The 25,088-nt window shown below is 38.6% G+C and overlaps 1 protein-coding gene across 1 annotated transcript in view; it reads left to right on the top strand.

The window, feature by feature from the left end:
• LOC103186711 (peroxidasin homolog) overlaps positions 1-25,088 on the top strand; it is a 220,685-nt gene that overhangs the window by 100,190 nt on the left and 95,407 nt on the right. The gene's annotated exons all lie outside the window — the stretch shown is intronic.

The following is a 25,088-nucleotide window of genomic DNA, read 5'->3' as shown; positions in this document are numbered from 1 at the left end:
TCATGTCAGGAGGACATCTCAAAGCCCTTGACACCATGAGCTGGGCACCCAAACCGGGGGGGTGGGGGCTGGGAGTGAAGAGGTTGAGGAGCACAGAAGGATAACCAAAAATGAAATTCAGAGGTAAGTTTTGAGGTTGGCTTTGAACATGTGGAGGGTGAATGCATGTCAGTGTGTCTCTGGAATGGAATTCTAGAAAGCAGTGCAGAAAAGACTAAAATCTCACTGAATAGGACAGGGGTATGAAGCAGGTCAGTGCTTGCTGAGCGAAGAGAGTGGCTATTGGTTGATAGGGTTGCAGGAGATCAAAGAGGTAGGTGCGACAAAGCTATGGACGGATTTAAATGAGAGGATGAAGGTCTTGACTTTAAGAGTTTTGTGCTGATGAATAGTCATCGGAGAAAAAGCAGCATCATTATATTTCCCTTCTCTTTTTTTGTTATTTTTGCAATGGAAGTTTTAAAGAAAAAAATTAGGCAGGTGTTTCTTGGAAGTTTGGGGGTGGGGGGGGGGGACTCATTTGATTTTACAAAAGCATTTCAATGTTTATGTGACCTTTCCTGTGTGACTGTGTGATTAAGTCTGAAATTGTCAACAATCCAAATTACAGCAGCTGGTCTGATTGAAAAGTCCATTTGCTTTCATTTCCACCTTCCCAGACTGCAATCTGTGATGAACGACAAGGGGAAAATGAATGCGCAATTTTGCCTAATCCCCACACTGCTTATTATCTTCAATCACAACCATTTCAAATGGAGTGCTGTGGGTTCAGTGTTATAGATTGACTGTGAATCTTCAAAGTATTTATGCAAACCGTCAAGAGAAATGAATAAGGACTTTCCGACATGTTCTGATACACATGGCTGATCGAAGGCCATTGACACTACAAGGCCAACACAGCGTGGTATGTTTTGCTGCACCCTTCTGAGCATGCACCACAGAAGTACATCAACAACTTGCATTTATTTAGCGATCTTCATGTAGAGTAGTATCTTGGAGTACTTTACAGAGATGGGCGGATGCTAGGCAAAGAGATCAAGGTTGAAGAGATAGATCTTCGAGTAAGACAGGTGGAGAGGTGGGTGAGATAAAGGGTTTGACTGAGGAGTTTCAAAGGTTAGTGGCATCGAACTGGAAAGCTTGGACACTGACGGTGGTGCAGATAGGACGGAACACACAGTAAGTACTGTAGCACATTGAGTTTACCAGTTAGAATGCCCTAAATCTGTGGGCCAGGAGATACAAGTTGTTGCTTGTTTAAGGAAAAGAAAACAAGGCTCTCTCCTTAATGAAATTGTGCTTTTGGGGATTTCATCTTTTCACTGCTGATAGTTGATACGCAATTAAGCACACAGCTTCAGAGAGGCACTTTAGACAACATTTTTCTGATGCAATTAGTGAAGCCACCCGTCTCACTCTCTCATAGATACGCAACTTTATGAAATGCTACAAATGTTAACCCATAGCTTTCATTTTAATAACTTAAGAAATATAAGGACAAGTACAACAAATGATTTGTTTTCTATTCTCAGATCTTCCTTCCTGCCTTCTCACAATAATCGCCGTTACTTTGGAACAATGTACAGTGAATTATTAATCTGGCTGTTTTAACATAAAAAAATGCTGAGAGTGAACCCATTGCAATTTGCACTAGTCCTGTTTGCCCGGTGCAGCTGATTTGCAGTCAGCAGGTCTTACAAGCAACATGAAGTGAATGGTTAATTTATCTGGAGGATTGTTGGCCAGTACACTGGGAAAAACTCCCTCTTCTAATAGTGTCATGAGTTTATTAACATCTACTTGAACAGACAGACAGGGCGGTAACTTGGTTTAATGTCTCATCTGAAGGATATCACCTTTAACAATTCCACATTTCCCTGGAATTTGCACAGGAGTGTCAGCCTAGACTGTGAGCCAGTTCTGACACATCCATGTATCTGCGGGATTCACAATTTATTAATGTTTGTCGGACTCTCTAACAGATTAGGGCCCAATGTTTCCAAGTACCTCATTATATGTTTGGGGTTTGATAGATTCATATTCAAACAAGTTCTGGCAGTTTATCATAATTGCATGCATTCCTCTTACAGAACGTTGTTACCATGCACTGCCCCTTACATTGGTGAAGAAAAACTCTTCTTAATCAATGTGTAAACATTCCACAGTTAAGACAAAGTGAAATAAATCTGGAATGTACTGAAACTGCCAGGCGTTTGAAGCTGTGATGGACTTTGAACCTCCAGCGCATCAATTGGAACATGATTCCACACATGTGGAATTTCTTGCAGCATCTTTCACACAATGAATTGAAAGTGGCCACTGAAACAAAAAGTAGTGGCATGATAATACATATGGCATGGTGCACAGCGTAAGGTTTATTAGTGTATTTACAGATTTAGGGTTAAGCATTGGCAACAGGATGAGGAAGGAAGGAAACAATTGTAGGCTGAGAAGAGTGCTTCGAGTTGTGTTTATTACAATAAGACTGATTATGAATTCCTCAAAATGACCAGAGTTACAGTTAGTGCACTGAGACAGATTGTTAATTCAATGAATTAGAGTTGGGTTTGTTAAAACGAGACAGATTGCAAACCACTGAAATAAACAGAGATGGGTTTAAAGCAGTGAAACCAATTGCAATGATATTAAAATTAAGAACGCTTTATTTATTTCCAGGAAACAAACTGCAAAAATCTTAAAAGTGAAAGAGATGGGTTCATTTGAGGAAGGATGATTTCAACCTGTTAAAAATGAATAGGGTTGAGTGTTTTTTTTACAGTGAAACAAATTGTAAAGTCATTAAATTATATTTACTTCAGACAGAGTTCAAATCTTTTGCTTTTGCTAAGAGTTGCTTATTAATACTGGGGCAGAATGGGCAGAAAGCAGTGGAATTAATAGACCTGTATTTATTCCAATGGGAAAAGTCACAAGCAGGTTGACAGTGAGAGTTTTCAAATAATAAAATAAAATTTAGATTAATATTTACAAAAATTATTGCAGTTTTCCATTGTAAAATCCCATTGAAACTCAATTAACAAAACAATTAAGATTTGATGTGAAACATTACAATTTCACACACTAAAATGCAAAGGATGTTGCCTATTGATGCATTTGATAGAATTTTCCCAATAACTTTAAAGAGACAATTAGCAACATGGGAACTGGAGGAAGCCATTCAGTACATTGATCCTGCTGCTCCAGTTTATTTAATCGAATTTTCTTGTCTTTACTCCATTCTGCTTAATATCCTTGCTTCCCTAGTACAATGCATACCTATCTTCCTTTTAACCATCCTAATCGATTGATTCTGCCTCTATGCCTTCTGCGGCAATGAATTACACATTTTCACACTCCTTTGTATGAAGAAATATTTAATTTAGGAACATACCATTGATCCCATATTCCAGCTGCAAACTCCATTCCCCCTTACTCAATGACCCTTACTCAAGCCCGGTTGCTTTATCTCCAAGCACTTCAGTGCCCCAGTTTCTTTGAAGTCTGCCCTTGTTGCTGCTTCACTGGCTGCTTCGTGTTGTTAAACCACCAAATACACCAAAGAAAACAAAATGTCAGGACTGTTTCTTTAGAAAGAGAACTTTGAAAATCCAGTTGGTGCTCGGTGTTTTTCTTTAATTCACCAAGTTTATCTTCATGAACAGGAGGTATGCAAGCTGCTCACTGAGCAAACATAACACTGGTGTCTAATTTATTCTTTAATTAGTTGATACAGTATTGCACTGTCATGCAATGAGAGAAACAACTTTGATGTCATCAATTGTCAGAATGCTGAATGTGTATGGAATTAAATTGCAGGAACATCTGGCATTTAAACAAAGCTGAATATGAGCTACTGTCATTATATATCATGGCCAACATTCACCCAAGTAAAATTTGTCATTCACTGCATGGGAGGACAAGCAGTGGGAAGCTTACTGGTGTTTGCAACAGTGTGTGCAGTTTTACCTCCACAGTGTTAGCAGGTTGAACTCCCAACAGCACCCCAAAGCAAACTCTGGGTTCCCCAAGATTTGGCATTTGCCATCCTGCTCTTAAACTCTCTGGCATTAAGCAAGCAAGTGCATCTCTTGAGAGAGAGTATGTGACTCTATACAAGTCAAACAGAAACTATATCTATGTGGAGTCCTCAGTATTTTGGTTTTGATACACTTAAATATGCTAATGGTTTCCGCATGTATCAGACACCCAAATGACTAAAATGAAAGACTTGAAAAGGCCGGGACTCTTTTCTCTGGAGCTGAAAAGTTTATGGGTGTGTCTAATAGTTTTATAAAATTATGAATGGTTTTGATACAATAGAGAGATTGTGGGGTATAGTTTGTGGCCAAGACCAGAAGACTTTCAAGCCTCTGTACTTCCACTGTCTCAGTATTGCTTGTCTGGGTTTACTTGCCTTTTCACTTGCTGACTCAATGAAGGAACCAGCAGATTTGTGCAGGGCTGTGCTTATGCACTCCTGAGGGAACTGCGTAGATCACCCACGGAGTGGAAGCAGGTTTCAGTTCATGATCAATGCCAAAGAAATCGGAGTGCTCAGCATGAATGAATTCAAGGAATAGATTCACATTCAAAAACCAATGAAACTTAATGATCATCAGGAAATACAAATCAACTAAGCGCTGACAGTGGCAGTTTGCCATTTGCCCAAAACAACAATTTCCAAAGATGAACCTAGTAACTAGTTTGTTCAAACCACCTCTAGAATTGCTGTTCATTCTGGAGTGCAAGTGCATTTCGTTCTTTACTTTTAATGTGGGGTTGAGGAGGGTCAACTCTTTATTTACAGAAACAATGCATTACTGTTATTCAACAGGTCTGAGTGAGTTGTCAGACAATTATGCATCTGCAAGGCAGAAAATGGGTTGATGGTAATAAACTTAAACTGGTTAGAGGCCATCAGTTTATCAATAAGGAGCTTATTGTTAAGCTATTGCACATTATGGTATAGTGATAAGTGATTATATTTCTTGCTTTGTGTTCAGTTAGAGCAGCTGAATCCACTAATCCACTATGTGAACACATATTATTGGTGATGGCTACCCTGAATGTAGATCGGATTAAGTTCAGTTATTGAATTTATAGATTACATTTTACAATGAAAAAACGTTATGTGCAGTGTCTCAATCAATTGTATGATTGATTTATGAGGGATGAGGGATATCAAGACAAGACCTAGGAATAATGATGTTATAATAATAAGAATGTAAATTTGGATTGTAAAAAAAACTTTCAATGTAATCTTTCAAATGACTAACTGCTATTGCATGAACTCTTTCCATGTCAAATTTCTATGTAAGTAGCACATTAGGTGCAGTACATATACTGATCTTGGAAATTCTCTGCTGGGACATATAGTGCTTTCATTTTTTTCAATGATAGGCTGCTTGGTCATATCCTGTACTGTATTTTGAAATTATGGTTATTGAACACACCTTTAAGTGGATACGTATAATATAAATAACCATCTCAGATAACTATCATACAAATATATTATAATTGAGGGCTGATAATCTGTTTCACAGACTCAACCTACGGTCTTGTCCTTTAAACATTCTGCTTGTTCTCAATTATAGTCAGCTGTACTCCTACACATTGTATCAACCCAGTAATTCCATGACCTTTCGAGGAGCTTTGAAAAATAAATTCTAATTTATGAATGCGCCCATTAGAGATGCCAGAAATTGTGAATGTTGCAAATCTGAAATCAAAATCAAACTTGCTAGAAATGTGACACGAGTAGATTATCATCTGAAGAAGAGAGAGGTTAATGAAGTACCTTTTTGTAAGACTGAGGAGGTCAAGTAGAATCTTCCCATGAAGACATTAAGGACGCATTGAAATTGTGGAACAAGCTGTCAGAAAAATATCAACAGATAGTTATCAAGTGCTAAACAATCCTTTTGCACAGCCTGAATATTTCCGTATTAAACACATCTGTGAGAGTAGTAGGTAACAGTTGGCTCCTTTTTTGCAGATGCTTATTCCTCTTTATTTTTCTCCTTTTTACTCTGTGATGGATTACCAACTCCTACTTCTCATCCACCTTCTCCTAAGCAACTAGAGTTTGTGAGCATTCTCCCACAAAACACACAGTCACTTCACTTCCCAGTGTATGCTGTAAAGCACTTTGGGACATCCACCTGATGCTATACCAAACGCAAGGATTGTTATTGTACCAGTCAAAAAGACCCTCAGCATATCAAGGCAGTGTCCAGATGTTGTTACATATGCCAAAGCAATGCAGATCCTGTCCTGAAGGTAGCCACATCCTTCATTAGAAAATGCAGTGCACACTGCAATTTTTGAAACATCTAATTTGGCTTTCATAGAATCATAGAATTATACAGCACAGAAGGAGGCCATTCGGCGCATCATGTCTGTGCCGGCTCTTTGAAACAAGCTATGCAAATCAATCACACTACCCCACTCTCTCCCCATAGCCCTGCAAACTTGTCCTCCATTTTACAGTGTATAAGGCTGAAATTCTGTGTAGTGGTATTCATAGAGTCTTTGGAGATGTTGATTTATATTGTGGAAGACCTATTAACTGCCAACTTCACCAGAGGGATTCACACTATCCATAACACATGCAGAAAAGATTACACAGTGACCTAAAACACACTGTACTTGCCCTCTATCTGATATTGATTTTGTGCAGAAAAACTATTCAGTGGCAAATTGTTTCTGACCAATTTTCAGTTTGGACATTATGCATCATGATTTGCATCAGGAGGTTTGGGGAAATATACATAAAAACATAACTTTTGAAACTTAAACATTTTAGTGCCTTGTAGTTATATTCGAAAATATGTAGATTTTCTCCCTTTTTTTTCCAAATGTGAGTCGGCTTTTAAGAAATGTAGGTCAGAGCTCTTCTGCCTTACAGCCCTTATTAAAGGATGTCTGAGGAATATAATAAAATGAGGAGCTCTGGGTGAAGTGTTGCACACAATTGGGATAGAATGGGAGTTTCAGTGTACAATGACCTTGTCTTCCGTCTTCATCAGAATTCTAATTAGATTTTAATATAGATCAGCACCGTTCAAACAGAATTTCCAAATTATACAACTGACTTTCAGCCGGCCAAATCACTGAGCGCATTAATTATTTTGAAAGAAGCCTCATGACCTTAGCCTTCATTGTTTAAAGTCATTTCAAAATAAAACCTTTGGAAATAATTTTAATTTCAATTTGGAAGCCATTTTTTTAAAGGGCTGCAGACAACACACTTAAAAACAATTAGCTTGATCTTCCAGTTTTAAGATAATACCTATTGATAGGGTGGTCCAAGCTGAACAAAAACAACAACAAATTACATTGGTAAAACGATTTTCACGTCAGAAGGACATTCCAAGGCAAAGAAAGGAGAAAATCTACCTATCTTGCTGAATAAACAGAAATAAACTTTGCCAAACAGTGCTTCCAATGGTAAGCTATGTGGTTTTAGCAGGTTAGATTCCAACAGTACCCGAATCCACGATCTGGGGTTTCCAAGCCTTGACTCTTGCCACCCTGCACATAATACTCTCCAGAAGTGTGCAGGCAGGATGTCTCTCCCCATCTGCCTTTCTAGTTAGGATCAGCTGACTCACTATAGAGCGAAGATCAATCCAACAAGCTTTTGACATGCAGCGATCCTTTATTTGATTTTTTTCCCCTGTCTTTGCCGAAATCCACCAACTTGCAATTTATAATAGGGTCAGCTGGATAGCATCCAGCTTTGTTGCGCTGTGTTTGAGTGAAATGGATGAATAATATATTTTAAAGTGGAACTTGCTTCAAGCAACAGATTAAAGAAACTCAGCAAATGTGTTTATCATTACGTTCTATTCCATAACAATGAAATCACAGAGGTGTAGCGAAATCGTGTGGACGAGCGAAAAGTATTGAACAAACAATTTCAAACTGTGGTAGTTACTATTTAATTCTTGGCAGCTACAAGCATTACCGTATTGAGTCAAAGGACGTGTTCAAGATCAATGGACTGATCATTTATGGAATATAGAGCGTGCTTTACCAAGTGACCTGCACTGAATTAGCAGTGAACTGCAAACATTCTTTCCCTCAACTGAGAGAACTGGTATTAGTCTTTCTCACAGAACATCAATCAGATTGGTTTGAAGAGGAAATAATCTTTACCTCTATACTTGCCCACTCAGAAGAGTGCATAGAATGTTTTTCTAATACCTAAATCACTGGGATTTGTGTTTCTTACTTGAATAAAGTGGGGTTTCTGAGCATGCCCGATGACTCAGTTGGTAAAACCGTAGATATGAAACAGTAGTTGTATTCCAATTGGCCTCAATGCCTTGGGCTAAGGTACTTTCTTTTTTCCCTTCAAACTATACCATTTTTCAGGGCTCTGATATGCTACCCCACGTGATATAAATGCAAATCGTTGTTGTTCTTGCATCTAATTACTGTTCAATGACCCAACTCCTAATATAGGAAAGTACATAGGTCGGATGATAGATAGTTGGCTTTGGTTGTGATGCCTCAATGTGGTTGAATAATCACGGGCAAAGTGTTGCCTGATATCAATCAAAGAGATGAGCAACATTGTTGTTGCAAAGACCCCTTTATTGTTTGTCTGTTTTTCTTTGGGAAGTATCGCTGAATCCAAACCTAGAGCAGCTTGGTATTATTCATAGCCAGGAACAGAACCCTGTGCTGTATACAGAAAAAGCAAAGATGTTCCTCTGCTACCTCTATGACTCAAAAGTTGCTAAACCTTGAAGCAAGCATATTCTTTAGACTTTCAGCAAGGACATATTCATGATATTTAGCAATTATTTCCAATGGTTTTCTGAAACAAAACATTTGGGAGGTTTGTTGTTAATCCTTCCCAGTGTGGATCTATTACATTATAATTGCACAATGTTAAGATACATTACTGACAACCAGAAGTTTACATGGGTGATTTTGGGTAGGACACTCTTGGCTTACTGTAACATAATTGTCGGAGTTATCTTATATATGCCATTTCATATTTCATGTACAGTACTTTGATAAGGTGTAGGATACAATACAATTTACATTTATATTGCACCTTTCACATCAGGAGGCCATCTCATGCTGGGGGAACCCAACAATGGCGAGAAAGCAAAAAAGCATAACAACTTTATTCAAGAAAAAGTGTACAGAATACTACAGAGATTCTCAGTCCAGCAGGACCTACATGCAAATAAAGCTACCCAACTACTTAGTTGGGAATGAGTCATCTGGGAATCATTTGTTCCTCATGGCGTCATTTCTACAGCGCTCCGGGACTAAGCACATCACTGATTAGGTGTGTGCTGATGTTAGCTCCCCGCGGGAGCTACCTACTTTAATCCTATTCTCCTGTTTCTTTCCTTTTTTAATATTATGTTTTCCTCTAGTATTTACTCAGATCTCTTTTAAATGCCTTTATAAACATTGTTTGTATAGTCACTTGTAATAAAAATCTTTTTATTTGATATAGTGCCTAGCACTTTGTAGAAATATCTCAAAATGCTTTACAGCTTTCACTGTAAAGTGTAGTGAGGGTATTTGTAAGCAAACCTGGCAGCCAATTTGCACACAGCAAAGTACGGTACTGTGCTGAAATGTTGAGTCTTTAGGAATGGCTGTGAGTGAGCAATGTTTCATATCATATTTAATGTGCTAATTATGTTAGGCAATATTGCAAATTTCACCTCCTTTAAGTGACTTATTCATACATATTGAAGAATGCTTATTCAGTTTGCACTGTTTCTTGGGGGTCTTTCAATTTATCTTGCTTACTCAAGACTGAGGGTTACTCTGCTCTGTGTGCTCCGTGTAATGCACATGTTGCTGCGGGCTAAGTGCTATTCTCGTTCATTCAGTAAATTTTGCAAATGTGTCCCTGTGCACTTGTAAATAAATCTAATGTGATTTTAAAAATGTAATTTAAATTTACATCTTTGTTGTCATGTTATTTATACTTAAAATTGCATTTAAGTTATATATAGGCACTTGGGGACCAATTGGCTAAACGTACTGAATGGAACAGAATTGCACATAGCCCACATTAACAAATTACTACATGAAGCACATGGAGTGAATAATCCCTTTATTGCTTTAAGAATGTTCCATTTTGCCTCAACTGCGATATCCTTCAACAGGAATTCCCAGTTCACTTCTTTTAGTCATTCTCTCAATCCTTTGAAATTTGCTCCTTTTAAAATCCTATCTTTTTGTCTTAGCTTTATTATTAGAATGTCCCACAATGTCACACAAACAGTCATGAAGTGAATGAACAATTTTATTTGGGAGATTGTTGGAAAAGACACCAAGAGAAACTCCCTTCTCTTTTGAGCAGTGTAATAACTGTAATAACTTGTGGAATGCTTTTAGATGTGATGTCTGATGTGATAGGCACTATATCAACTGCAAGGATCATTATCTCATCATATCTAGAAGTTCACCCAAGTATACAGTTTCATCTATAAAATCTGTTCAACAGATTGATTGATGAATGGCACGGGCAACTTTTAGCATTGTTCATGGCGATTCAATTGGTGACTCGGGCCAATATGATAGAACACATTGGTCAGAAGTTATTATGTGCACTGACTGTCCCCACTGTGCTCTATTACAGACAGCATAGCCCAGAGTATTTCAATTCAACATTGTGCCACTTTTTCACTTCTCCAAATTCTCTGTTTGTGCCTCACATTGGTGTGCAGGTTTTTAAGCAGTGGCAAACATTCAGCACCTTGTTGAAGTGCCATTCTTCATTGAGATCCAAAGTAATGAGTGCCAGCTGGCTATTTAGATGTGTGTGACGTTGGGGGTAGGGAGGGGAGAGGGTATAATAGCCAAATCTGATCCTCTCATCAAACATCCCAAAAGCTAACTGACTCATGGGTTTCTCTGGAGAACAATTACAAGTGTGAACCTTGGCCAACTAATTCCCCCCTGAGCCTGGAAATGCAAAGTTCATTTACCCCTCCTCTCCATTGCTACACTGGTTGAGCCTATCTAAAATCAACGTAGACAAGGAATTGGACGGAAGACAACCCTGATCTCTGTGGCTCAGTGCCATGCCTTGTAATAGATAAATACAAACTCAATCAATCACTAAGGGCACAAGTTATTTATTTCAAGGGAGGATAAAGATGATGTGTAGATGTTCTTTGATCACAGTGAAATGGCAGAGCTATTAAATAAATAACTATTTGCATTTACTATTTGTGGAAGTCTTACGACTTTCGTTATGCATTTAGCTGTAAAGCTTTAGTGTTTATAAACTCAAATGTAATTAATTAATACTTTATTCACTTGGACACATGTTTTAAAACGGAATTTTATGGTTTAAGAAATAAATAGAGTAAACAAAGAAACAATTACAGGAGGCAATTTATAGTACACTGTTCCAGTGGTTATAATAAAAAAGGGTTTTTGAAATTGTGTGTTTTAAAAAAAGGCGCAATTTTGGGTAGTCTATTCCAAGGCTGGAGACACAGGTATTTTTTTGTATTGTTGAAGTTCCAGGTAATGCTGATCAGTAACCTTGTCTTTGGTTCAACTGAATAAGACTTTATAAAATATCTTCTGGAGATGACCAGACTTGGTTTGTTACTGCTAAGTGCAATTAATTTGTGCCAATGTTCTGTTCTTGTATTTTGTTCTTGTATCTTGAATTCTTTTGATTTCTCTGCTTCCCCCCCTGCCCTCTACCCTCGGCTCGGGTCCGTAACTCTGTCTGTCCAGCACCTTGGGATGTCCTCCTGACGTGAAAGGCACTATATAAATATAATTTTTTTGTTGTTTTGTTCTTCTGTTCTGTTCTTGTATTCTGTTCTTGTATTGTATTCTTAGTTAAGTGGGATTCGTGGAATTCTTAGTTGGATTGGATACACTTAAACATGGCGATGGATTTCCACATGAGTTAGACACCTGGTTAACCCCCCCAAAAAAAATCTTGCATTCTGTTCGTTATCTGTTCTGATGTTATGTTATTGTATTCTGTTCTTGTGTTCTGTTCTGATGTTATGTTATCAGGTGGAAGAGGGATCTCTGGGTTCAGGTTTTTCTGAGTCAACGAGTACTTTTCTCTTTGAATGTGTCAGTTTAGATTTTGAACAAGATGTTCTGGTTTTAGGGCTCTTGTTCTTTAAAGACACAATTGTTTTCAGGCACAGTATCTGGTCTAAGCGTCGTAAAAACATTGTAATAAAAACCCTTTAGTATTGGTAATAAAACTGCAATATACCAATTTCAGTGTTTTGTGTACTGACAATTCCATTTAAATATGCTGTTGAATATGTGGCAGTCCACATAAAGGCTATTAAATAGCTTTTCTCCCTTTAGCACCAGAACAAGCAAATAATTGATGTAAAATATGCTTTGTACTGGTGCTAGTAATATAAAATAGGGCCAAGGAAGTTCACAAGTCTCCATTCTTCTTTTAAGAGTGGTACAGAACTGATCTACTCCAGAGCCTTGTGCTTTCATTTGTGCTTCTTTGCTCTAACATTGAGCTGGAACCATTAGAAGCACTGAGAAGAATTCAAGGAGAGTGGAAGAGAGCTCAAATCACATCAGTGGTAAGCAGATGGTAATGTGGAGACAATCTACTTAAATTAGATTTAGATGCGATTTCTACACATAAGCACCTGGTATAACAACATATTGGATGCATTTTTGCAAGCTTAGCTAGAACGGTGTGCAACGATGCAAAAACAATAATGCCCTGATAATGCAAGTTGGAATTTCTTAAGATGAAACTTCTCAAATTAATACTTTTACCCCATTGTGCTAATTCTGGCTCAAAGCAATTACTGCAAAGTCCATCAGCAGCAAAGTAATTGCAAGTCAATGACGGAGTAATGGTGGCATCAGTTGATAAGCATCCCTTTGGCTTTTGCATAATATTGCATTTTAATTTTGCAGCAAAGAGTCTATCAAAAATAAAGAAAATTCCTCTGATGGTTGAAGGCATCGCAAAGCAAGACCGGAAAGTCAAATTCCATTTGTGCTAGTTAACTGATTCCAGCTAGGAAGCAGGTGTGTTCTGGGTGCTACATTTGTCCTCTAGAGTTATATTGCTCCCCTGTCTTTTTTCGGACTTTACTGCTTGAGGACTTGCGGTTTGCCCTTCGCTCTGTGGATTTGAAAACTGGAAGCCACTCCATTTAGCCATGGTGGACATTACGTTAACTGATCTTCCCCACTGCAACCAACAAAACCTGCACACTTTTAATTTGCTATAAGAAAAGATCATGAAAGAAGTGAACAGGAAACAGTAGATAGGTGATATTTGCAAAGTTCTGCTGCATTACTTCCCGTTCCACATATCACACATCAACGAATAGTTTACATTTACCCACCTTTCACATCTTGTGGAGTTCCAGAGCACACCTTAGACAGTCAAAGAGAAAGATTTCAAGATGGGTTTTGGAAGGTACAGAAGGAGCGAGTCTGAGGGATGGGGTCCAGAGAGTGGGATCAGAATGGCTGAACTCTCATAAGGTGTAGGAATTATTGGCATTAGAGTGCATGATTAAGATCTTTTGAAATAATAATAATCCTTGCATTTGATATAGCGTCTTATCACGTCTTCGAGACATCTCAAAAGTGCTTCACAGAATATACTGTAAAGTGAATTGCCTGTACATTTTGTGGGCGAAACACGGCAGCCAATTGCGCACAGCAGTGTCCCACAAATAGTCATGGATTGAAGTGACCAATTTTTAAAAAAACATTTGCTGAGATGAAGTGGAGGCAATTGGTTAAGTAGAACTCGAACAATATGAGTGCGATCCCACTAAGGTGGATGAAGGAGGAGAGGCGGTGGAGGAGGATGGCATGGTCGACTGTGTCGAACGTGGCAGAGAGATCCAAGAGAACGAGGAGGCAAACGGAGCCCTAGTCATGGATAGAGAGGACATTGTTTGTGACTTTAACAAAAGTGGGCAGGGTGAAAACTAGACTGCAGGGGCTCGAGGCAGGAGTGGAGGGAGATGGGGACAATAGTATGAGAGGTTAGAGGGATCGAAGGTGGTTTTTTTGACGAGGGGAGTGGAACAGAGTCTGAGGAGAGAGATTGGTTGACTGTGTTGGCCAGCGGGGGGAGAGAAGGGGGAGTTGAGTGACCAGCAGCTGGGTGGGGAGGGGTTCAAGGTAGTAGGTGGTGAACTTCATGTGGGTGATTGTGGTTGAAAGGGAGGAGAGAGAAATGGGGGCAAAGGATTGAAAGGAGGGGGTAGTGGTGGGAGCTGTGGCGAAGGGAGAAGGTGATGTGGATGTTCTCGGTAGGGTGGAAGGGGACATGTGGGGTGGGGGGAGCATGATGCAGCCAAGCGGATGTTTTCAATCTTTGAGGCGCAAAAGTCTAGGACTTCTTCACACTTTTTGTTTGATCTGAGGACAGAGGAGGTGATGAACGGTGGAAAACAATGTCTTTGGGTTGTTTTGGCCTCCAGGATGACTTTGGAATAAAAGCCAGTTTGGGGCTGTGAAATGGAGAGGCGGTAGGTGCGGAGGTGCTCAAGCCACAGATGGCAGTGAATCGTGAGGCCGGCTGCAAAAGACGTAGCATCTTTTGCATAGGAGTGATCATTCTTAAAGAGCTTCACAGAAAAGCTAGGGAGCACCAAACAGGGAGGAGTAAAAGAAGAACTTAAGTGTGTTGACCAAAGACATGGTTAAAAACGTTTTTAAGAGGGGAGTTGAATGCATGGATAGCAAAGCTAAGGGAATTTGAAGAGAGTTCCAGTAAGCGGGGCATAGTGGCTGATGGTTTGTCACACTCCCTCTGAAGGAGAGCATGCGAAACGGGTAGATCAGAGTCAAATGAGTGAAGGGCATGGGTGGTGCAGCAATGCTGAGGAGGAACGGGTAAGCAGGAGCAAGAGTGTGAAGGGATTTGAAGATCAGGCTGAGGATCCTAAAGTTGATCAGTGAGGATCTTAAATCAGATTGTAATTAAGCAATTTTGTTCTCAGGGTAACCGTTTTACAAAGCAATTGCTATTCCATCAGCAATAATGATGAGTTATCAGAGATTCTTGCTTTATTCATATTTTTCAATATGAAATATTAGAAGTAACGTGATATAGCAAGGGATACATTTTGGTAATTGGAGTTTAGTATCTCATAAATCAGTCCTCTTCCACTCAATATTTCTTTGTTTTAAGTAACTCCAGGAAATGTCCACAATGCCTCCTTTCACAGTGTGACACCCAGAAGAGATTTCAGTTGGTAATAAAAAAGAAAAGTAGGTCACCAGACGTAGGTCAACAGATCTGTGGATTCTCCATTTCAATACTGTACATATGTCAATAAAAGTGTGGCTCATTTGGTAACATGAGCCAGAAGGTTGATAGGTCAAGCCCCAAGTCGGGATTTTAAACTCACAGCCTAGGCTAAAACTCCAATGCAGTGATAGAGGTGTGCAGCTTTGTTGGAGTTGCAGTCCTTCAGATAAGATGCTAAACTGAGGTCCAGTCTTCCTGTTCAGGTTTAGAGATCACATGGAACTATTCAAAAACAGAATGGAATTTCTCCCATTGGACTGGCCAACAATTCCCCAAATAAATTTGATCATTCACTTCATGGCTGTTTGTCGCACTTTACTGTAGCATCTTGGTTGCCGTATTCACCTCATAATACATAGTCACTGCACTCCACAGTAAAAATCCTGTGAAGCTCTTCAAGACGTTTCAATAACATGTTAAGGCAGTATATCTAATGCAAGGATTATTACTGTATGTTCAGAGTAGAATCCCCTTGAATCTGTATGAATTACTTACATTTGTAAAAACAACTTGCATTCACACAGCCTTATTCAAGTGCAGGTAGTGTCTCAGAGCATTTCATAATAAAGGTAAAGAATCCCTATTTGCATTTCTTATTCCTTGTTAAAAAATGGCAATTTGTAGGTTGAACTGTGATTGGATTATAAATCACTGTTACGAAATCTATTTCTGAGGGCTTGTGGGTCTCTGACATCATGCTGTGTGTGTGTGTGTTATGTGTTTGTGGTACAAAAACAGATGTGCCTTTACTGTTTTATTGACATTCCTGTAACCATTGTCAAAGTAGCATTAGATAAAACTATAGCACATAACCTCTTTACATTTGGCACAATTCACGTAATTTGTTTCTGCAAAAGTTTTATCTTTTGGAAACAAAGTTCTAAAAGATGTCTGCTTGATTTATCGGGCAGCATCTGTGGTTTTGGACTTCAGGCTTGTACTGTTAGATTGCTTACAAAGTGTCTATAGCCAGTTACTCCTAACGTGAAATTCCTAAAACGCATCTGCGAGCAATTTGTTCATCACAAAGACTAACTCCAGCTATTTAGCAAAGTTAATTTTTTGATCTGAGCTTTATTTCTTCACCTTTTGGTTCTATCTTAACACAACACATTCTTTCCTTTCTGAGTTAGGTGGTTTGATCTTATGATCCTATCAATAATCAAATGGTTATTCCAAAAGTGTTTGAGCTCTGAACAGCTCGAAACTTTAGAAGAGCATCGTAGAAAGTATCTGCAATCACTTTTTTTGAAATCGCTCCCATGGGATGAAGAAAGAGCTCACATAAAACAGTCGTTTTAATCGTCTTCAGAAAATCAGACATAATAAAGTGATTTACTGCATTTTTTATGGACTTGCCCTGGCAACATCAATTCAAATAAATTAGAAGATGTGGTTTCTTACTTTGAAATTTACCCTTCAGGGCAGTATTGGAATTGAATACTCCAACCTGAAAGAGGTGATCAATGTTAAAAAAGGACCCTACTTTCATATGAAATTTGCTAATAATATTATAAGCATTTCTAGCTCTCCCTATTAATAATAATCCTTGTATTTGATATAGAACCTCTCACATCGTCGAGATGTCTCAAAGTAAACACTTCGGCGAACACAGACTGAGTTAATAGGAAGCAAGTAAACATTAGAATCTTAATACTCTTCCGTGTAAAGGGACAAGTTTAAATAAGTAGCCAGGAAAAACACCACCTATGATCCGTAAAAAGTCATACTAGGGTAACTACAAATAGAAACCCGGTATTTGGTCACCTCGATAATCCAGCCGCCTCACAATTGCAGGTACATTTTCACAGTCTCTTTCATTATCAATGCTAAAAGATAATCTGTCTGCTTCAGTAAACCGGGCACCTCACTATTCAGGACAATGGTCATTGATTGCGGCCTTTACAGCACCCTCCTCCATTATAAACGCAGTACAACACCCTCCTCCACTACTAACTTAAACACAGTGCGCTAGGCCTCAGGCTTCTCGTGCTGTTTCCTTGATGCTGCTACTGTGGGTGGAGTGGGCTCTGGTTGTGCATGTGTGTCACAAGCGGAAAATTGACTTCACCCGGCGCCCGCGGCCTAACCTGAGCTCCTGCCGCCAATTCTTGGTAAGTGCTGCATTCAGAGCACATGGTTTGTGTGTAAATTGTTTCTTTTGATTTAGTGACTGTTGACAAGTGCTGTAAACATGCCACCACGGAAGGAGTTGTCCTTACGTGAGAGTGTGGACTTAATCAAAAACAGTGAGGGCAAAAGTCATAGACAGTTAGCTGTGATCTATGGCATTGGCAGAACACAAGTTGGATGCATTCTCAAAAGGAAGGCTGAATACATGAAAGTTTTTGTTTTAAATGTGACGATGCCTTTATGTTAATGAGATTGCAAAGTCTAGTTGTTGAATGTTCACCACCCTCACCCATTATCAATGCCCTGAACATTACATCAGTGACCTGAATCACCCGACCTGTTTCAGTAATCAGGTCACCACACGAAGTAGGTCACTTTTGTCCAGATACTTAAGTGATCGAATTAGTGAGGCTCTACTGTGGTTACCTTGTACATGAAGGTTTGGAACTGAAAAGTACAGGCAATAACATTGTGTAAAATTGGGGGGATTACTGCATTTCAATCGCAGAATGTTAGAATGTGTTCAGATCAGAAGGCGCCAATCAACCCAACAAATCATATTCATAATAATAATCTTTGCCTTTGATATAGCAACTTTTAATGCTGTTGAGATGACTCTTGAGACAAGACATCCTTTGTAGTGTATTTACTCATAAACTATTGAAACACATCGCCTTGTGTTACGATAATATTTTGTGCCCGTTTTGCTAATTTTCGTAAGGGATGTCAATGAAGTAATTTTATTAGTGTTAACATTGGATCTAAAGATGCAGCTATATGTAAAATGATCTAAAATGTTGTGCTGACTGCAGGAACTCTGTAGTTCCAACGTTTCTACTTCTGTAATTGAGTTCCTGAGAGTCAGCAAGAATTCTAACTATGTTTAAAGTCATCACGTTTTACCTCTAATTATACTAATTCCAGGCCAGTCTTGGGTTAGTTGTAGAATAATCCTCCATCTCTGCTTCATGCATTTATTCACCCCAAAAATTGGAAGTAAAACCTATTGAATGCTTTTTTAAAAAGCAATAGTAATGAGATTATGAGTGTCGTCCGTTGCTGAAGGCTGTTTAGGAGGAATGCTATTGTGTGAGTCTTATTAAAAAGTATCAGAAAAGGATGATTCATGCTTCTGTGGCAGCTAAGATAATACTAATCCTTGCATTTAATATAGTCTTAGCATGTCATCCGAAATGTCTCAAAAGTGCTTTGCAGATTTTCTGTAAATTGTAGTGACTGAATTTGTATGTGGCGACCAATTTATGCCCAGTAAAGCACCCCAAACAGCCGTGATGTGAATGACTTATTTTTCTTCTCTGGGAGATTGTTGGCCAGGACACCAGGAGAAACTCTCTTGTCTGTGGCTAACTTTGTAGCTAAGATTGCTAATGAAACTTGACAGTTCAAAATGGCCGACATGTTCAGAAATCTTGAAGCAAAATAGCGGAATAGTAAATTCAGACATTGACCTGCACATCCTAATGGCATAATGACAAATGTTAAAGTCCTGATCCCTGACTGTTCAGTGCCTTGGGACGTCCTCCTGACATGAAAGGCGCTTTACAAATATAATTTTGCAATTGTTGTTAATGGGAGAGGAATACAGTGTCAATACTGCTAGGATGGTGCAGAAGAAATTACAAGAAAGCACATGCATTTCTATTGTACTACAGATACTTATGTTGAATTGCCTCAAAGTATTTCACAAGTAATTACTGTAAACAGGTAGGGACTGTTTTTGTAGGCAAAACACAGCAGTCATTTGTGCCAGCAAGGTGTCACGAATAGCCACTGAGGAGAATCATTAATTAATGTGAAGGAATGCTGGCCTGGACATACTTCTCTTTTCGAATCGTGCCACAGGTCAAAGCCTGGAGTAAGATCTTAAGATAAAACCATAGCCTTTTACCCTAGAAGGAAAAATGCTACCAAATGAACCAAGCTGATATCTGCCTGCTTCAAAGAAACGTACCAGCATATACGATAGATTTTATTTCCACAGTGACTTGTTCTATTCACTGAAGTGGTTAATGAAATTTTGTTGATGGCTGCTCTTGATGAAAGCTAGCAAATCCGAGTCGCCCTGGAGACTACATTTATTGTTGGGTTATTTACGTTAACTCTGACCGTGGGTTAAACCTTGCGGTGACTGTGGAACATATTGGAAACAGAAACTGTCAAATATAAGTAATTATATTTGTGATTAAGTTTGTATCTACCTGTTTCCATGAGACCACCTTTAGATTTTCATCCTGGGAGGCTTTGCCATGTCAACTTGTGCTTCCTGTAATTTATCAAAGGTAGCAGCCTCACAGTTTCTGAAAAAGTGCATTTAAAATTATCGCACGTTTGGAAAAATACTATAATAATGTCGTTCAGAGAGGCTCCTGGTAGGTTTCAAGGAGATAGTATTGATAAGAACGCCATGTGGGTTTAATACGACTAGTGTGCACTGGAGCTTGCAAGGTGGCTATGGAATTCAGCTGCATCTATGCATATTACAAGATATGGGTCGGGATTGGGAAGGGTGGAGGACAGGGGGGGAAGCAGGGTAATCAAAAGCACCGTCGAAGTGAGGGTCTTGAGATGGGTCTTGAAGGAGGCAAGGGAGGGTGCGAGGCAGAGAGACTGCAGGATGGAGTTTCAGAGTGTGGGGGCAGAGTGGCAGAAGCCCCACCACCAATGGTGGGGCGGGCAAGGCGGGGGACGTGAAGACTTCCAAGCCCGGGCTTCCAAGCGAAGTGAAGACTTTGAAGCCTCAGACGGTCTTGGAAGAAGACTTCCAAGCTCGTCTGAGACATCTTTGGAGTCTCAGTTGGCTTGGAAGCAACACAAAAGAATGCCTCCAAAATCAAGATAAAGGTGCCAGGCAAGATGAGGGCAACTTTCTTGAATGGCAAATAGGAACAAATCAATTTGCAGTGGGTAATCAAAAGGCAAAATACTGCAGATGCTGGAAATCTGAAATAAAAACAGAAGTCGCTGGGAACACGCAACAGGTCGGGCAACATCTATGGAGAGAAAGGTTCTGATGAAAGGTTATCGACCTGAAATGTTAACTTATTTTCCTCTCCATAGATGCTGCCTGTCATGCTGCGTGTTTTCAGCGACTTCTGTTTTTAGTGCAGTGCAGTTTCAGGGCCATTCTTTAGGAACAGAGGGTTGTAAGCAAGCCTTTGTAACAGATTGAATGAGACTGTTTTCACATCATCTCCCAATCAGTTACGAAATGTCACAAATTTCACCGCATTGCAAACACTATTTAGTTTCAACAGTGAATACTTAGTACATATTCTTAGTACAGAATCTGCAAATGATCAAAAATACATTAAATTTAACATAGTCCATTTCACATCAGGAAGATGCCTCAAAGTACTTCATAGGATTCACTGTAAAGTGCATTGACTGTTTATTTGCTGTAGGATAAAGGTACCAAGATAAAGGACCAAGGGAAAGGGTTGAAGAATCAGAAACAAATCTTTTAAAATTGTACTTCTCTGGTGCTTATAAAGTAGAAATCTAACCTGAACAGCCCAACATTGTCAGCTATGATCTGGCATCATGCAGGAATCAGGAATAAAACTGCACTTATTAAACGTGCAATGAATGTCTCTTTAGCAAAGACATTCAAACTGATTATAGCACAAGTGCCAATTATGACAAATTTTGAGCACTAAATGAGTCAACTCATAAAACCTTTGCTGTACTAATAAACACATTCCAGCCAATTTGAGCATTTTCTTAACCGTATTTACAGTGAACATTATAGCATTACATCAGTCTCTTATGAGCTTACAAATGGGGTGAAAGGGGCCCATGTGGTGAGATACTTTTCAACTGTGCCCATACCAATCACTTTGAAATCAGCTCTACCCGCCCAGCAGGCATTCTCATTCTCAAACTGCACTGAGCTGAGCACTCGCATTATTGCTTGCGAATGCATACAGAATTACTACAACCAAAAGTACTTTGCAGGTACAGTATTGAAGATCCTCCCTTACACTCCACAGTACTGGCTGGATTTCAATACAGGCACTATGGAAAAACAAACTCAAGGACTGATACTTTCCATCTGGTGTGCGTCATATAACAAGTGTTTTGTTGTGTTTATAAACCTGGGAGGCAAACTAAGTAAGACTAAGTTATGGAGGAGCAATGCTTCCCCAACTGAATTTCACTTCAGTTAATGGTGTAATTTTATTGTGTGTGAATTAGAAACAAAATACACCTACACAGATGAGCTTGTACAGTGGTTATACAAAGGAGTGGTGAAGTACATTACAGTCCTTTCTATGAAGCCATTGACTTGCTAGTCAAATCTACCCCTTAGTCCAAAACTTCCCAACAGTCACTGATGCCTTCACCATATTAGTGTCACAAATCTACTCCTTTACCCTTTTCCATCTTAGTGGTGCCTTTCACTGAGGATCTTGGTTTCCTACACCTTTTTTAAAAATGTGATATAATGCCTTTCATATCAGAAGGACGTCTTAAAGTGGTTCATAGCATTGAAAATTTCTCATGATGTAAACTGTGCTGTATTAAATGCAGACATTATTATAAAAATTATTATCATCATGCTTAGGAAACCTAAAGGGCTTAAACAAAGGTCTAATTCCTTATCTTCCAACTCAACTCACTCACTCACTCACTCACTCTACTCATTCTTAGGCATAGCTGATTTCTGAAAAAATATACCTGTGGCATATCACTGAACAACTACAAGTTTCTGTTGAGTATCTGATAAACTACAGGAACTTGTGGAGTATATTGAATTAAAGTCCCTTTAGATCTCCAAGACAATACATTGACAGTGTGCAACATATATTTATAGTGTTGACTTTTTACTATTTAGATTTACAATTTTTTTAATTTCAATGCCCTGCAGATTACATGTGGTTCATTATTTATGATCTAATGGAGGAATTTAAAGAAACTGAAATATTACAAATCTGCTACTTAGTGCGATGTTTTAGTTAGAATACAGTGACTAGATAAGTGTGTTAAACAAAGGAAGACCAGAAGGATTCAAGCAGGAAGAGGACAATGAAGGGAGTATTCTCAATTCAGAATTATTCTCAGTTTTGATGAACTGAAACTATAGTGCAATTTACCAACTTGTATACTACTTTAATATAGACATTTGTAATCTTTCACTTTATCACATCTGCTTTCTTGCTGTATTAGGAGCTCAAAATTTTCTTTTTCTTGGGCACAAGACCAGTAAAATGTTTAAAATTTAAGATGGTGTAGAATTTGGGGGAAATTAATTTAATTTGAAAGTTGATTTTCCAGCATCTGTTTTGAGTAATCTGGAAACATCACTTGCAAATTAAGACTGAAATTAAGACGTTCTGCAAAATCTTAAATTTTAAGACAATATTCATCTTAAGAACGGGAGTATTTTGGACCGATTCTTTGTGGCCAGGGCAATAGTTCTTCCTTATCCAACTGATCAGTTTCTAGTCTGTACCAAAGCTTTATTTCTTTTGAAGATTTATTTCCATCCCTTTAAATTAAAATAGATATAAAAGCTAAATAAAGTTAAAAATTAATTTTTATTAGAGGTGGAGGGTGAAAAATGTTAAAATAATAACTTCAGGAAATCTCACCTACAAGGAAAAAAATAGCAGTTCAAACATTATCCAATGTTACCCAATGACAGAGTTTAGACAGATGAAACTCACTTTCTAAAGGAAATCCTGAGCGCAACTCTCAACTGAGACCATGATTCAGACTGAGATCTCAAAGTCTGGAGCCTTGTCCTCTGTTGGTCTAGCTGCCAGATTGCCAGAAAAAAGCAATTAAGTACTGTATGTTGTTGAAGTCATCGGCAGGGCATAACAGCTTATGTAACCGGGCACAACAGCATAAGCAATTCAATGTGCTATCAAATATTATCATCAGTACTCAAATGTTTTAATCTTTTAGTTGGGCTTGCAATGTTTTTTTTCATCTTACACTTTGAAGTTTTGAAAATATTCTTTCCATCATCTTTGCCTGATGAATACACTGCCAATCACAGATACGAGATGGTAAGAAAACACCAGTGATTCACATCACACTTCATTGCAAATTATGAGCAAATGCTCAGCAATGAAAAAATCACTAATGGCGTGTGCCCACAGCAAAGCTTTCCTGGTGCAATGAGCACTTTATCTCTGTAAAACAAGCATACATTGGGACAATGGTGTCTTTTATACATTGACGGTCAAAGTGAATACAGTCAATTCACTTTATAGTCTATTCTGTGAAGTGCTTTGAGACATTTAGAAGGTGTGAAAAGCGCTATATCAAATGCAAGGATTATTATTATTATAAACACCATATGTGCATTTAAGCACACAGAAATGAAAGCCAACTACAGTATGAGGACGTGTGAGCATCTCAATATCAATTTCACTGATTTAGAGATCCAGTTTAGAGCACTTTATGGCAATAATATTTCTAAATCTCCACAGTTTTAGCATTCTATCAAAACCATTGCAACCTAATTTAAAATAGACTTTTAAAGGTCAATTGCCAAGGCTTTGCAATCTCTCTGTGAATTATGTTTCTTACGCGCAGTTTATCCTCGTTGAGCTTTTCATTGTATGAATCCAGATTTGAAGCTAGAAGTAAAATGACTTGCATTTTCACTCGTTTCACCTTTTGATTTCATACTTAAAGAAATGCAAAGAAATAAAAAAAGATTTACAGAATGTGATCAGTGTTGCAATAGAAATGTTGGGGAGAAAATTTGTGAACCTTTGATAACGGAGTCCTGTAGCTCAGTGGTTAGAGCACTCGCTTTGCAAGTGAGAGACCTGAGTTCAATTCCAGGCAGGGCGAAACCTTGGGCAAGTTTCCTTATTCCACACGCCTAATAATAATCCCTCCAAAACAAAACCGTAATAAAAATTGGTCATTTTCAATCCACGACTGTTTGTGGGACACTGCTGTGCGCAATTGGCTGCCGTGTTTTGCCCACAAATATACAGTCAATTCACTTTACAGTATATTCTGTGAAGCGCTTTGGGACGTTTAGAAGACGTGAAAAGCGCTATATCAAATGCAAGGATTATTATTATTATTATAACATTCAGGTATCACATTGAATGACTTGTAAATCAATTATTCAGAGGTGAGTGGGAGATACTTTATACAGTTATATAAAAGCACTCTGAAATGCTCCCTGTGTGAAGGGTGCTATGTATATGCAAGTTATTGTTGTTCTTGGATATTAAAAATGCCACCATCGAGCTCTTTATTCGAGATGGATGAATTTAGCAAATTCTTAAATGCAGCCCTAATTTTAACTCTTAAGGATTAAGAACTTACATTATCAGTTCTTAAAAGTTCTCTTTTAAATACGTACAGAAGAATTACTTCAAAGTTAAGACTGAAATCAACAGAATGTTTGGGCTCTGTTACTGGGCACCCTAAAATGCTACGAAAATGTAATACATTTTGACTCAGATGAAATTTTTTCCCAAACGTTGGATGCACAGTGATTTGGCCAGGCTATTGCTGATGTTGATATTTTTAAATGCAGATGTTTTACAGGAAATCTCAACCAAAGTTCACCCTTGTGTTTTAATACTTCTGGTTTGGAACAGAACCGAAATATTCTAATGACTTGTAACCTTGACAACACTGTTACGAGCAGGCTGGGAGATGGGTGGGCAGG

Source organism: Callorhinchus milii, unplaced genomic scaffold (genome assembly GCF_018977255.1).
Source record: "Callorhinchus milii isolate IMCB2004 unplaced genomic scaffold, IMCB_Cmil_1.0 Scaffold2, whole genome shotgun sequence".
Classification (NCBI taxonomy): domain Eukaryota; kingdom Metazoa; phylum Chordata; class Chondrichthyes; order Chimaeriformes; family Callorhinchidae; genus Callorhinchus; species Callorhinchus milii.
Note: the sequence above shows the minus strand (reverse complement) of the source record. Positions and strands in the feature narration are given on the sequence as shown.